General features: G+C 48.5%; 1 protein-coding gene across 2 annotated transcripts in view; it reads left to right on the forward strand.

Moving 5' to 3' along the window:
• The first annotated feature begins 722 nt into the window (after nt 1-722).
• The window catches only part of TJP2 (tight junction protein 2), a 129,622-nt gene continuing 114,582 nt past the window's right edge, over nt 723-15,762 (forward strand). For both annotated transcript variants that reach the window (XM_060610115.3, XM_060610113.3), the window contains exon 1: nt 723-942. The gene's annotated coding sequence lies outside the window, so the exon portion shown is untranslated. The remainder of the gene's footprint in view (nt 943-15,762) is intronic.

The following is a 15,762-nucleotide window of genomic DNA, read 5'->3' on the forward strand; positions in this document are numbered from 1 at the left end:
CCACACCTATTGTCCCAGCGGGAGGAACCGGTATTTCCGGATTGGGGCCTCAGACCCTGTGATCCCGGCTAAGGGCGAGGTTCCTGGGGGAGGGGAACGGAAGCCGATCATAAAGGTTAACTTTCCACCCACATCACCAACCTGCCTCTCACCCCACTCCACCCCCAAACAGAAACAAAGACCCCCGCTCCACCAAACACCTACAATAATGGCGCACAACCATCCCTCCCGTGCTCTTTTGAAGGGTACTGTGGCTAACCCCTTCCAAGCTCACACTCCCGGGGAGGATCAGAAAGCCGACCAGAGAACGAATCAAGAAAGCAGCACAGCGAATCCCTTTTGCTCTAGGGCCGGAAGAAAGCTCAGTGGCAGTTTTGCGTAGAAGGGAAGAGGCAGGGGAGTGGATTCCCAGGCTGGAGGGACTAGTAGCTCCTGCGGCCGCAGCTCCTGCCCCACCGCTGGGTGGCGCGTGCGAGCCCCCCCGCAACCGTTGCTTACACCCCAAAGTAAAGCTGCAGTAAGCTGCGTTTCCTGCCCCTGGCTCGCGCAGCTGGCACCCGTGGGGACTCCAGGAAGGAGGTGACCGCCTCTGCCCACTCTCCTCCCCTCCGCGCCGCGGCTCTCTGGCTCTCTGCTGCCCACTCCCCCTGCCCCCACCCTGGATTTTTTTTTTTTTTTTCTTTCTCCCAAACCTCCAAACAGGAAATAGTTTGAGTCCACAATAGTACACAGGAGCAGCGACCGAGGCCACTCGTGCCCGCCCATTCCCCCGGCAGCGTCCCGCACTCCGACTCCGGCCAGGCGCCGCCAGCTACGAGCGCCGGCAGCGCACCGGACACCCGCCCGGCCGCCCGCACCGCGTCGGAGCGCGCCCCCGCGGCCCCGGGAGCCGCCCTCGCTCCGCGCTGGACCCCGCCGACTGCGGCCACCCCCAGCCCGCAGGCGAGTACCCTCCTCCTCCCTCCCCTGCCCTGCCCTGCCCTGCCCCCGAGCGCCCGCCGCGCGGCCGCCTGGGCTCGGGCGTCGCCGGGATGCCTCCCTCCAGTCCCAGCCTGGAAAACTAGGGATTTGCGGGGTGTGGCGGGGCGCTGGCGCCCTGGATCGGCGTGCGGGCGGAGGTGAGGGGCAGCGAGAGCACAAGCGAGTTGATTCCCACCCCCACCCCCCCGGTCTCCCTGTGGATTCGGTGTGTACTTTACTGGGCCCTGATTGTTTCCTCTCTGGGCGTGCTTAGCGGACTTTTTGCCTCCCCGTCCTGCCGGGGACGATAGCGCATCGTGGGGTTTCTCTTGCGGGACTGTCGGCAAGTGGGCTCGAGTACGCACCCGAGGCGGCTACAGGTGCTTGGGAGTCACCGTCTTTTTCCTACCTGGCCTGGCGCCTTCACCAAGGAATGGGGACTGTTTCACTTTCTGTTGAGCCTCTCTTTAGCCAGGTTAAAAGGGCCTCTGAGTTTCTGTTGCCAGCGTTTGCGGTACGTGTAGGGGGGCAGGAGCTGGTGCCTGGAGGCCGAGGGAGGCGCTAGTCAGTTGCAAGCAGGTGGGGACTGCCAGTGGAGTCTCGGTCGAGCCTCAGCTGCGGGGCTTGCAGACCCCGCGCAACCGAGAGCTGGAGTGCACAGTCCCGGAGGTGCCCGCGGGCCAGAGCTACCCGCAGAGCCGCGACCTGTGCCCCTAGCGCCGCAGAGCCCTCGAGGGTTCCCCCGCCCTTCACGTTAACCTGCTGGGCGTTGTCAGTTTTCCAGGCTGCAGGGCTCTTCTATAGGGAACTCCGTCAAAGCGGAGTTGGAGATCTTTATGTTGGATAAAGGCCACCGAATTCCAGGCATTCTTCGAGCTTGGGAAGGGTATTTTAAGTTTTGAAGGCTGCCCGGAGGCTTTCTGTGAAGTTGCCTCTGTCGACTGCCCTTATCGTGGGTGGCAGATTCCTAGTCCGCGAGATGGGTGGATACACCTGGGAAGCCCCCTCTGTCAGGCTTTCTGGCCAAGATTCTCAACGCAGTTTTACAAATGGTGGGTGGTAGGTAATCCACGTCCTTAACCGATTCACTTGAAAGGTGCGACCAACCGTCCTCATGTCCTGGTGAGGAGACCGTGGTTCTAGATGACCATCAGACTGATTGGGCGATGGTGTTTTTACTCTGAAGCACTCTTGGGCCTTGCTGGTTGAAGTGAGGTTCAGGGCAGCAGCTGTATCACCTGGAGGCCTGTTAAAAGTGGACCCAGACCTGCTGATTCAAGATCCCCAGGGGATCGTTTCCATAATAATGTTTGAGAAGCATGGCCTGTTCAATGTGAAGACGTGAATTACAGTACACTTCCATACATTTTCTTTTTTTTTTTTTTTAATTTTTTTTTTAACGTTTATTTATTTTTGAGACAGAGAGAGACAGAGCATGAATGGGGGAGGGTCAGAGAGAGAGGGAGACACAGAATCGGAAGCAGGCTCCAGGCTCTGAGCTGTCAGCACAGAGCCCGATGCGGGGCTCGAACTCACGGACCGTGAGATCATGACCTGAGCCGAAGTCGGACGCTTAACCGACCAAGCCACCCAGGCGCCCCCCATACATTTTCATCAAGTCCTATGTTGGAACCTTCATTTTGCCAAACTAAGACAATTAAGTTGCATGGGGCACAGCCCCTCCTCCATCCATAGAGTCAGGCTCCTCAGGGACATTTGGATGTGTGGTTAGCATACTAGGCTGTGAATTTTTTGTTTCTGGATACCTTCATTCTGTGATTGTTGCTACTATGGTAAAATATGCATAACACGAAATTCACCATTTTAACTGTTTTCACACGTACAATTCAGCGGCATTAAGTACGCTCACATTGTTGTGCACATCATTATTCTCCGTTTCCAGAACCTTTGCATGGTCCCAAACAGAAACCCTACCCATTAGACAATACTCCCTTCTCTCCTCTCCCCAGCCCCTGAACTTCTGGATACTTTAAATGGTATATTTTGTAGGGTAGAGAAAACGTTGAATAGGAATGCAAAGTAAAATCATGTTCACAAAGTATGTATAAACATTTAGAGATTCCTGAGTCACTGTCCTGGTGGACATGGCAGTATAGCTCCAGGTTATTATTACGATTATTAAATTTTTAAATATATTTATCTTTAGGAGAGAGAGAGAGAGAGCGAGCATGAGCAGGGGAGAGGCAGAGTCTGGGAGACACAGAATCGGAAGCAGGCTTCAGGTTCCGAGCTGTCAGCACAGAGCCCAACGTGGGGCTCGAACCCAGGAACAGTAAGATCATGACCTGAGCCGAAGTCCGGCCCTTAACCAGCTGAGCCACCTAGGCACCCCTGAATAGCTTTTTAAAAAGTTAATATTTATTTTTGAGAGAGAGAAAGAGAGTGCATGAGAGGGGGAGAGGCAGAGAGAGAGAGAGGGAGACACAGAATTGGAAGCAGGCTCCAGGTTCCAAGCTGTCAGCACAGAGCCTGATGCAGGGCTCGAACCCACGAACCGTGAGATGATGACCTGAGCTGAAGTCGAATGCTTAACTGACTGAGCCCCCCCACCCCTAGCTCCAGGTTTTTAGAGTGCATATGATTTCTTTTAACAGAGACAACCAGAAACCCATGAGGGTTTCCTTTTTGTTTTGGCTGCAAAGGAATGGAGTTACTCGGGGCTCAAGCTGCTGTGATTAGCTAGTGCACATTAAAAACTAGATGCCTGGTGACATTTATCTCTATGCTTCCGTTAACTGACTATTTTAGGTATCCTGTTTATATTGGGTTTATTATTTCTTTTTAACAGTGACTCAAACTCATTTGTGAATGTAGTTGGAATAAACCTTAAGGAAAAAGTTGTTGCTTGGGAAATAGGGGGAGAGGTCACAGCAAGACTTCAGAAAGAAGATTTGAAATAATTTTCCCAAATACCCCACACTATGTATTTTGTCTCTGCTTTCATGTTAAATGAGTCATCTGGTCCCACAACATTATTTCTAGTTGTAAAAATGTTTGTATAATTGAGAAAAGCTTGTAATAATGGAAGTCATTTGCCCGCATCTACTTAAGATTGTCCAGCTTGTGATTTGAGGACACGCTTTTCAGTGAGAACACAAATACGAATTGGCAAACTAATAAAAGTGGTTTCATTCATGAGCTAAGAAAGTCATTGTTATGGATCAAGAATGCGGTTTTGGGGGTGCCTGGCTGGCTCAGTTGGTAGAGCATGCAACTCTTGATCTCGAGTTTCTAAGTTTGATTCCTCGCCCCCCCCCCCCCCCCCCCGTTGGGTGCAAAGATTACTTAAAAATAATATCTTAAAAAAATGTGGTGTCTAATCCATAAGTGATCAAGGATATTGGGAAGATTTCCTAAATAGCTGAGTAGTGGGAAATCCTTCAAATTCTTCCTAGATTCCTTTTTTCTTTTTCTTTTTTTTTTAATTTTTTTTTTTTTAACGTTTATTTATTTTTGAGACAGAGAGAGACAGAGCATGAACAGGGGAGGGGCAGAGAGAGAGGGAGACACAGAATCTGAAACAGGCTCCAGGCTCTGAGCTGTCAGCACAGAGCCCGACGCGGGGCTCAAACTCACAGACCATGAGATCATGACCTGAGCCGGAGTCGGACGCTTAACCAACCAAGCCACCCAGGCGCCCCCCTTTTTTTCTTTTTCTAAGACACTTGACTTTTCCTGTGTTATGACTTTTATCAGAATGAGCCTATTGACTTGTAGGAAGGAACTTACAGCTTCCTTTCGCTGAAAAATTCCTTTGAAATGATGAATGAAAGATAATTCAAATGGGTTAAGATTAGACAAACAATTCTCCCTTTTGAGGAGATTCTTATATTCACAGAAATGCAGATTTTTGTGAATTTTGTAAAGCAAAAGAGAAAAGGTTTCCCTTCCTCACTGTGTTCTCTTCTGAAATAGCAATGTAGTTCAGAGTTTTCTTTGGTGAACAAATGCTGTTTTGTAGTCTACACACGAGGAAAAAAATTCCATAGAACACGTCCAATGAATGGTTTTTTTCAGTGATGCCAGGGGAATCATTTGGGGAGTTTAGTAAAAATGGATGACGTTGGTCATCATTCTCCAGATCTGAGTAGCCTGGGTATTTGGAAGAACCCACCGGTCTCCAGAGGAGAGATCAAGGTGCTGACCTGTTTGATTTAGAGTCCATGCCTATTGTGAATCAGGTATTTTCAGATACATTCTCATTAAATCTTCACCATGACCTTGAGAGAGGTATTTCTTCTTTCCCCTCATTTTACAAATGAGAAAACTGAAGCCAGTTGTGATCTTCCTACTCTAGACCATGGTTCTTTCCACTGGTCTTCTATGTAGCATCGTCTCTACCTATAAATTCCCCTACATCTCCAAGAAACTGTGTATTCATTAATATCTCTTGGAACATGAGGTATTGGGTCCTCAGGCAAGTACGAAGATGAGCCAGTGAAGTAAATTCCAAGATAGCAAAGGATTTAAGAGCAAAGGGTTCTTTTCATGGTACCGCAAGACCCCTGATGAGTGATGAGTTAGATTATACTTGGCTTGAATGTAGCATTATTGTAGCTGGTCTAGCTTCCAGAAAAATCAAGACATGGGCATTCTCCTTATTGATATTGGCCAGCGTGCTGTCTCTGCATACTGGCCAGCCAGTGTCTATGTGGAACCCTGAGACACTACAGACAGCATAGAAGAAAGGGCACAGGATTTAGGTGTGGGACTAACATGTACCCTGAACAGCCGACTGGGTAGAGTGAACTTCATATACTCAGAGTGTCCACATCCTGAAATATAAAATTAGGGGCATACTTATCTCCCTGTAAGTTTATAACAAGGAATCCAAAGTGCTGGTAAACTGTAAAATGATAGCAGAACCTATTTCATTTTCATTTGGGAGAAATTTATAATGCAAAAAAGACAGAAGAAGCTACATATTTGAGGTACCTAATACTTTTTAGTTCACTGAATCTGTTTGTAATTCTCTTCTCGCTTTAGGCCATTAAAAAAAATAATTGTATTGAGATATAATTCACATGCCATAGAATTCACCTATTTATGTATGTATGTATGTATGTATGTATGTATGTATGTATGTATTTTTAAATGTTTATTTATGTTTGAGAGAGCGCAAGCTGGGGAGGGGCAGAGCGCAGGGGACTGAAGATCCAAAGCAGTGGGCTCTGTGCTGACAGGCTGACAGCCGCAAGCTTGATGTGGGGCTCAAACTCACTACCCCGAGATCATGACCTGAGCTGAAGTCGGATGCTCAACCACCTGAGCCGCCCAGGTGCCCCGCAATTCACCTATTTAGATCAACGCATTGCTTTTGAGTGTATTCGCAGAGTTGTGCAACCATCACCATGATCAAATTCAGGGCATTTTTATTGCTCTAAAAAGAATGCCATCCCGCCATGAACACTTTCCATCGTTTAGCTGGCACCTCACAATCCCTTACCTCCCCCTCCCTAGGCAACGACCACTCTACTTTCTGTCTACAGATTTGACTATTCAGGACATTTCGTAAAAATGAAATTACACATTATGTGGCCCTGCACGTTGCCTTCTTTCACTTAGCCTAATGCTTTCATGGTTTATGTACAATGTGGCATATATCAGTGCTTTATTCTTTTTATTGCCAATGAGTGTTCTATTGTGTGTGTCTGCCACATTTGGTTTATCCATTCATCTGTTGATGGACATTTGAGTTGTTTCTACTTTTTGGTTATTAGGGCTAATGCTGCTGTGAACATTCATGTACATATGTTTTTATGGGGGCATCTGTTTTCGTTTCTTTTGGGTACATGCCTACAAGTGAAAACCATATAATAACTCTATATTTAACATTTTCAGGACCTGCCAGACTCCTTTCCAAAGTGGCTGCCCCACGTTACAGTCCCACCAGCAATGTAGGGGGGTTCCAATTTTCCAACACCCTCGTCAGCATTTATTGTTTGTCTTTTTTTTTTTTTTTTTTTTTTTTTTAGCCATCCTCTTTGGTGTGGAGTGGTTTCGATTCACTTCTGATGGCTAATGATGTCGAATATCTTTTCACGTGCTTATTTCTCAGGCCATTTGTTCTTGACTTTTTTTTTTCTTTTATTCTTTTTTAAAGGAAAACTAGACGGAGAAAGGAAAATCAGTTTTGAATAGATTCCCTAAGTTCCGTGGTTTATAACGCTGAAAATGTAAATTGAGCCCTTTGCATTTCTGAAATTAATTTCAGTGTTGGGTCATCTATTTATTTGCTGTAGGGCCTCGTGCATGTGGTACCTGATGTTCCAAAGGATTTGAGGGAAGAATTAATGAATACATAGTTTCTCGGAGATGAAGGGGAGTTTAGTAGGCAGGGACTTATTATTCTACATGCTGACTTAATGCTCACTAAAAAATCATGCACCTCTCAAATGTTAATAACGCACCACATGTGTGCATGCCAAACACACCAAGAAAATGCGTTGGTGCCAATGGTGAATGTTTTAACTAAATGATGAATATTTGGGGCGCCTGGGTGGCTCAGTCGGTTGAGCGTCCGACTTCGGCTCAGGTCACGATCTCGTGGTCTGTGAGTTCGAGCCCCGCGTCAGGCTCTGGGCTGATGGCTCAGAGCCTGGAGCCTGCTTCCGATTCTGTGTCTCCCTCTCTCTCTGCCCCTCCCCCGTTCATGCTCTGTCTCTCTCTGTCTCAAAAATAAATAAATGTTAAAAAAAAAAATTTAAAAAAAAAGATGAATATTTAACTAAAATATCATTTGATACTGTGTGGGTTAATATTTGCCCAGTCTACTTATGAAAATATACAGTCATAGGCTTTAAAAATCATATTAACACATTTGTATATATACAAGACATTGTTTATATTTTATTGGGGTGCTCTTCATTTCCATGTACCCCCCCACGGAGGGCACGCTCATGGACGTTTTTGCAGGAGTTCGTTCATTTTGTTCTTTCCTTCCCACGCTGCATGGCAATGCTTTTCTCTGTAGCCATGTGGAGAATTCCCTTCATGCTCTATAGCCACAAATTAATCATGAATTTTCAAAATACCTGTTGCATTTTGGAGGCCCACCATATGGAACTTGGGTTGTGCTTTTACTTGTGTTACTGGTAAATGTGGGTAGCATGAAGAGAAGCAGGGAATTGGGCTGCATTTGAGACTTGTCTGAGATACCTGCGGGAGTGAGTAGTGCAGGGGATCTCAAACCTTAGCCTGCCCCTGAATGCCTGGAGGGCCTGTTCAGACACATTATCTCCAGCCCCACTCCTTGAGTTTTTGGCTTCTGTAAGCCTGGGGTGGGGCTTGAGAATCTGCATCTCTAACAGGTAATCAGGCGATGCTGCTGCTGGTCTGGGGATTGTGTTTTGAGAACCAGTGGTTTGGAGGCATTTGGAAGTGTCAGCCTGGAGCTGGAGTGAGGGAAGGGACAAAGCTGGAGGTCAGCTGGCACCCTGTGCATACGGGAGCTTGGTGGAGCCAGGGGAGTGGGTACCATCCCAGGGAGGCACACATAAGTGCTGGGAACTGAAACGTAGGAATATGGAGAGGAGAGGTGGGTGGAGAAAGAGAAGCCTCTGGGATCGGGAAGGAAGGGGCAGAAGGCTCAGAGGAGACCAAGGCCAGTTGACGCCCACAAACTCCATTTAAACAGGGGAGTAAGGGCATGTCTGGGGTGTGGGTTGCAGAAGGGGGAGGGTTGGGCTGTCCCTGGCTAGTGGGTGCTGTAGCTGTATGGGCAGGGGGCGGGGGCTGGGGGGGGGGGAGGGTGCTGACCTTTCCATCCCTTTCAGAAAGTCCAGCATTACTGGGTAGTGGGGTATGCTGCTTGGGACTGCAGGGTCAAGCGTGAACTTTCCTCGTAAGATCAGGAGCCCCTTTAGTCCTACAGGCCACGTCCTGGAGTCACAACTGACTGCTCTCCCTCTTCTTGCCTGTCACTGCTAATCATCATCAGCCTAGAACCTAGGTGAGCTTTGTCAATAAGAAACAAGAGTCCTGGGGCGCCTGGGTGGCTCTGTCGGTTGAGCATCCCACTTCGGCTCAGGTCATGATCTCGCAGTCCGTGAGTTCAGGACTGGCGTTGGGCTCTGTGCTGACAGCTCAGAGCCTGGAGTCTGCTTGGGATTCTGTGTCTCCCTCTCTCTGTGCCTCTCCCCCACTTGTGCTCTGTCTCTTTCTCTCTCTCTCTCAAAAAAAGCAAGAGTCCTTTGTGCAGGTAGTGACCTTGAAGTTTACTTTTCTTCCTTTCGTGTATTTGCTGGTCAGCTTAATAGCTTTAGGATCTGTGCTACCACATGTCTAGTCTCCTTAGCATGACTGGGTATAAGCCGATTCAGAGAGTGGGTGCTGATAGTCTGTGTTGTGAAGGTCAGGTTTGCTGCAGAAGAGAAATCCAAGAAGGGCCGTGGCAGTCTACCGCGGTCGGGTCTTCTGAAACTTCTGGGACGACCCTTCCTGCTGGTTTCATGCAGCGGAGACAAACATCCCCTATTTTAGTTTACATTTTAGTTTCAAGGAATCTTCATTGTATCTTAGGATGTAGAGCATTTCTCTTGGGTTTGGGAAGGAGGCCAAAGCTTGCCCATGTTGCCATTTGGGGGCATCTGTTGTGAGCAGGGGAGAGGGTTTATCATCTGTAGCTGTGAGCTTGCTGCTCAGCTCTGCCTGGTCGGCCAGGAGCTGAGCGAGCGCCTGTCTACTGCAGGCTCGTCTATCCGCCCCCGGTCCCCCTCAGCCAGTTGCACACTTTTACATTCCTGCCTGGCCCCTGTGGGCTCTGGGTGTGTGAGTCCTGTCACCCACCGGCAGGACTGGACAGGAGGTATTTCACAACTCTGCTCCTGTGCCGAGACAGTGCACCCCAGCTTCAGTGATTTGTAAGAGGACTCACAGGACTTAGCACACAGTTGTCATCGCTATGATTGTTACAGTAATGGACGCAAAGCACAATCGGCAGGGGGAAAAGGTGCACAGAGCAGAGTCTAGGGCTTGCTACGTCGGCATCCTCTGCACGGCGCTCACCAGAAGTTCAGGCTCCCAGATGGAAAGCTCGTCTTAGGATAACTTTACGCTGTTTATGCGAACAGTTCAGGGAGAGTGAGCCACTCTTATCAGCCCTGGGAATGGTGGTAGACTTCCCCAAATCCAACTTTCCAGACTCCGGCCAAGGGCCAACCTTGTAAGCAGTCCTTTCAAAGGATGTTGACTATTTTGTGCACCGATGGGGAGGACGATGGAAGGTGAGGGTGGTGACAGAAGCCCCTGTGGCTGGGGAAAGGGTCCGTCCACCAGTCCGTGCAGCTTCGGAGTTCTGGGCTGCGGGAGCCTTCCTCTGTCTGACCAAAGTGGGAGAGGGCGGAAGTGAAGTTGGGGTTTGCACTCAGATCTGGGTTTCGGGATGATAATAACTGGGATTCCTTCACCACAGGGACAAGGAAGGCTGGTAGGACACATCGCAAAAGAATTCAAAGCCCTGTTCATTCATGCGCTCATTCATTCTTTTTATTATAACTTTTTTTTTTTTTAGGTTTTATTTATTTAAGTAATCTCTGGATCCAACATGAGGCTCGAACTCATGACCTTGAGATCAAGAGTCACATGCTTTTCTGATTGAGCCAGCCAGGTGCCCTATAACTATTTTTTTTTTAAAGTAATCTCTACTCCCGGGGCACCCGGGTGGCTTAGTCGGTTAAGCATCCGACGTTGGCTCAGGTCCTGATCTCATGGTTTGTGGGCTCGGCCCCATGTCAGGCTCTGTGCTGACAGCTCAGAGCCTGGAGCCTCCTTCAGAGTCTGTGTCTCCCTCTCTCTGTCCCTCCCCTGCTCGCACTCTGTCTCTCTTTCTCAAAAATAAACATTAAAGAAAAACATTAAAAAAATAATAAAAATTAAAAAAAAGATCTCAACTCCCAGCATGGGACTTGAACTCACAACCCCAAGATCAAGAGTTGCATGCTGTACCTACTGAGCCAGCCAGGCGTGCTCCCCCACCCTGCTCATTTGTTCTTTTTTTAATGTTTATTTATTTTTGAGAGAGCGCAAGTGAACAGGGGAGGGGCAGAGAGAGAGGGAGACAAGATCAGAAGTGGGCTCTGTGCTGACAGCAGAGAGCCAAGGCGGGGCTTGAACTCACAAACCTCGAGACCATGACCTGAGCCAAAGTCGGACGCTCAACCGATTGAGCCACTCAGGCGCCCCTCATTCATACTTAACACATGCTCTTGATGCCTGTACCCTACCAGGCAATGCCCCAGGTGCTGGGGATACCATGGGGAGCACAGCAGAGTCACTGCCCTCATGAGACCCACCCTCTAGAGGGAGACAAATAAGTGGCAATTACATTTCATTATGCTGGTGACACACCAAGGGCCCCGGGGCGCCTACCCGGGCTTAGTGGGTGTAAGAAGGCGTGAGTTTTATAATCACACCAACCTGGATAGGAACCACACCTCCACTGCTTATTACCTGTGTGCCCATGGGCAGATTGCTTCCTCACTGGGTGCCTGAGTGTCTTCCTCTGAAAACGGAGATTTTATGATCACTTCTTAAGGTGCATGTGAAAATCCAACAAGGTGATGCGTGTAGAACACTTATCCCAGTGGCTGGCACGTGGATATGTTGGCTATGTAATGCTTTGGTGACATCTAGGCAAGGGGAAGACTGCGTCAGCTGGAGGGATGGGCGTCTGCCCTTACCCTTACTCTGTGTGGAGTCTGATGCCGGCCTCCCTCCAGCCCTGGGTGCAGAGGTCCTTGCTCTGCTTACTGGTCTGAGAACATTCTTTGCTGTCTTGCTTTTCTGGTTCTTGGGGATACTTTCCCCTCTGCCCGAGATGCCTCAGATCCCTTTGTCAGCCTAAGGAGTATCTGTGCATATTATTAAGACCTAACCCAAGTAATCACCTTCTCTGTGAAGGTTTTCCCAAGCCAAGACGCTCAGACAAAACCGTCCCGTCTCTCCGTGGTCCCACGGTCACTCACATCCCTGTTACAGCATACAGTTATTTGTCACTCCATTAGACTGGCTGATTCTTGAAGGCAGGGGTGCTTGGGTATTGTATTGGGTCCAGTGTTGATCAGTGTTCCATGGGGGGTGGCTCAGTGGTTGTTCAGGGGGTGAATGAGTGAAAGAGTGTTGGGTTGGACTAGAAAACTCAGTAGGAAATAGACGTAGTGTCAGCAAAATAGGCCTCTGCCCTCAGAGTAGAGCTTACAGTCTAGAGGGGGAGGCAGATGATAAACAGCAATCAAATAATGTAATTAGAGACTGAGAAGTGACACAGGAGAACAGTCTGGCCCAGAGGCAGGTACAAGGGCAGCTGGAACAGAGGGAGAGAGGCAAGGTCCGAATGTTGATGCCCCGAGCAGTGTGCACTCACCTTCTGGAGCCTGGGTGGTGTTGGAGGCTAGAAGGACTGGTCAGGCAGAGGCCACACCAGGAGAGCCAGGAGTCCTCCAGAGGGGAATAGACGGGCAGAGCAAAGACTACCAGCGCATCAGCTGGCAAAGGGCAGGGCCGAGAGGAGAGCTGAGTGGACGCTTGGGAAGTTGAAGAGGTCCACTCCAGAGCACTGAACGTGGGTCGAGGAACTCAAGGTTGATTGAGGAAGTATCACCCATTGAGCTGAGAGATCTGTCAGAGCTGGATCTGGGACCTTGGTCCATTCAGGCTTCCGTAACAGGATACCACAGCCTGGGTGGCTTTGACAGACATTGATTTTTCACAGCTGTGGAGGCTCTGAGCGTGAGATAAGGGTGCCAGCAGGGCGGAGTTCTTGGTGAGGGCCCTCTTCCTGGCTTGCAGAAGGCCGCCTCCTCTCTGTGTGCTCCCACGGTTTTTCCTAGGTGCGTGTGCACAGAGAGAGAGAGAGAGTGATCTCACTCTTCCTCTTCTAGTGAGGGCACCTACCCAGTCATGAGGATCCCACCTTCATGACCTCATCTAAACCTAATTTACTTCCCAAATATAACACATCCAAATAGCATCACACTAGGGATTCGGGCTTCAATTTAAGAACTTTGGAGGCATGTATTCAGGCCATAGAACTGGGGTCAATAAATATTTGCTGAGTAAATAATAAATAATTGTGGCTAGTACTTAGCCCTTCCTATGCTCCAAGCCCTAAGAGTTTTGCATATGTTCATAAAATTTCATTCTCACGGAACCTTAAAATGTAAGTGCTATTATTATGCCCTATTTACAGATGAGGAGACTGAGGCCCTGAAGAGTTTAAAAGATTTGCCAAGGTCACTCAGCTAATTAAGTGTGAAGCTGGGATTCAAACACAGGCAGTCTGGTTCTAGAGTGCTGGGACATTATACCTTGCTGCTTCTTAATTAGGAATCAAACCCAACATCATTGGGTATCTGTCTCATATGCTGGTTCCTGAGCAAAGAGAGGCACTAGAGATACAAAGATGAATGGGACAGGGGGCGCCTGGGCAGCTCAGTCAGTTAAGCATCCAACTTTGGCTCAGGTCATGATCTCACGGTGCATGAGTTTGAGCCCTGCATGGGGCTCTGTGCTGACAGCTCAGAGCCTGGAGCCTGCTTCGGATTCTGTGTCTCCCTCTCTCTCTCTGCCCCTCCCCTGCTCTCGCTGTCTCTCTGTCTCTCTCAGAACTAAATAAAAACATTAAAAAAATTAAAAACAAAACCAAAGATGAATAGGACATTGTACCTACTTTCTGGGCCATCATAAAATGCTCAGGGAGACAGACGTATAAAATCAAAAACTTTTGAAGTCTATTCAAATGTGTTCAACCCAACAAGGAACTTTCTGTCACCTTCCTAGAGTAAGTACATAGAACCATTCTCAGAGGTAACTGTTTTCCTATTTCAAATGTGTCTGAGGGTTGAAGTGCTCACCAAAAATCTGTTGTTTAGGGAATAGTGAGCTGATTCATCAAATTAACATCCATTGTTTAGTTTTGGTAACGTGTATAGTATAATAAGAATAATTAAATGGTGGTAACAGGTACCCTAAACTTTGTAACACTGTCAAGATTCAATTTGGAAAAAAACAGAACCACTTATGTTAACAAAATTTTTTTAACAAAAATTTTGAATAATTTCAAAATATATTATAGGGAAATTTTAAACAAAATGACTTGGAAATCTCGAGGTGTTTCAGGATCCTGGATATTAGGGGCGCATGGAAGCTTAGTGAACCCAGGAGGTAACTCACTTCTGTTTTCTGGATGAGGCGCCTCAGGGAAAACCCAACCCCTGAAGGGGAGGATTGGGAGGACAGTGACCTTGGTGGGGAGCCACCTTGGTGATGGTGGGGGTGGGGCTTACTGGAGAAGGAGAAAGAAGAGGATGTTTTATTCCCACAAACTCCACATTGGGATCCCCTGGAAAGAGCACATTGGCAAAGAGGAAGGAGAGGGAAGGGGAAAGTGTGCAGCCAGGGAAGGGTCTCAGGGTAGGGGGTGACACCCTCCCGTCTCAGTGGAACCAGGCACCCAGGGATCCAGGGACCAGGGAGCAAATGCTCTGTCCCGATCGTCAGGTGCATGGGGATCCACTCTAGAAGGCACTAGAACCGAGTAGGGACGAGTCAGACCTGGCCTGGAATACTGACTCTGCCACTTGGGCGCCGGGTGACCTAGGGCAGGTTTCTCAACTCTGAGCCTTAGTTTCCTCTGCGTCAAAGTGGGGGGCGATAGTATTCCTACCTTCCTGAATTGATGTGGCTCAAGTTTTGTTGCCTTTTTGGTTATTCTTTGTCTCAGGTCTGCAACCTCCTGTCTTGAACCAGCCTCCCCCACTCTCAACCAAGGATCACGAGCTCTTTTTTCAAGGGACAGAATCTGGTTCTGAGAAGAAAGGGTCTTTCCAGGTTTTCAGGGTCTTTGACTGTCTTTCTGTAGAGCTCAGCTCTTTGAATTCTCCACCCGTCTTGTCATTTGCTTCAGACCGTTCGTCCTCTGGCTCTGCCCCCACAGGTCATAACCCACCAAGATCCATTTCTCTTTCATTTCCTCTCCTGAGGGATTTGGACCACCTTTCAGTTCAGGCTTGCTCAGTCTGGCTTCCTTAAGGTGACCTGTCCAGTCTGCTTTGCTCTTTCTCTTCTGCCACAGTGTGGGTGTAGCTTGATTTTTCTCTCCATCTCGGGTGGTCAGATACATGCTTGATTCTGGAACATCGGTCAGTTTCCTCCTGGATCTCCGTGCCTTTTTGTGAACATAGTCTCCATCTCCTGATTCCACCTTACCACCCTGTTCTCTTCCACAAGAGAAGCTGACCTTGAGTGAGTGAGGGTTCCAGCAGCTCCAGCAGACCGTTGCTCTGACCACCCCACCCACCGCCCCCCCCCCCCACTCGGGCAGAGTGCTGTCTGCACATCCCCAGTCTTGGTCAGCTGCGCGTAATAGTTTTAAGTGCGATTTAGCTTCTTGAACTCGTGTTTTTATGGATCCGGCTTCTGCTTCCAGAGACCGGCTCGTTTTCTCAGTATTAGACATTGGTTCCTTTTGAACATGGAGTATTCTTTTTTTTTTCCTAGCTGGTTTGCTATGAGGCCACTGCTGGACCAAATCACAGGCTGGATGTGTCCAGGCCATCGGGTACTTCTGGGCTCTTGTCTTTTTCCATCACGGGGCAAAACTTTATGAGAGCTTGAACTTTTTTTTTTTCACTGTAGGCAGCATTATGAGTTGAACTGTATTCCCCCCAACCCCCCCAAATTCATATGTTGGGGTCCTAACTCCTAGTACTTCAGGATGTGACCTTATTTGGAGATAGGGTCTTTACAGAGGTGATCAAGTTAAAATGAGGGCATTACGGTGGG

Source organism: Panthera onca, chromosome D4, assembly GCF_046562875.1.
Source record: "Panthera onca isolate mPanOnc1 chromosome D4, mPanOnc1 haplotype 2, whole genome shotgun sequence".
Taxonomy (NCBI): Eukaryota; Metazoa; Chordata; class Mammalia; order Carnivora; family Felidae; genus Panthera; species Panthera onca.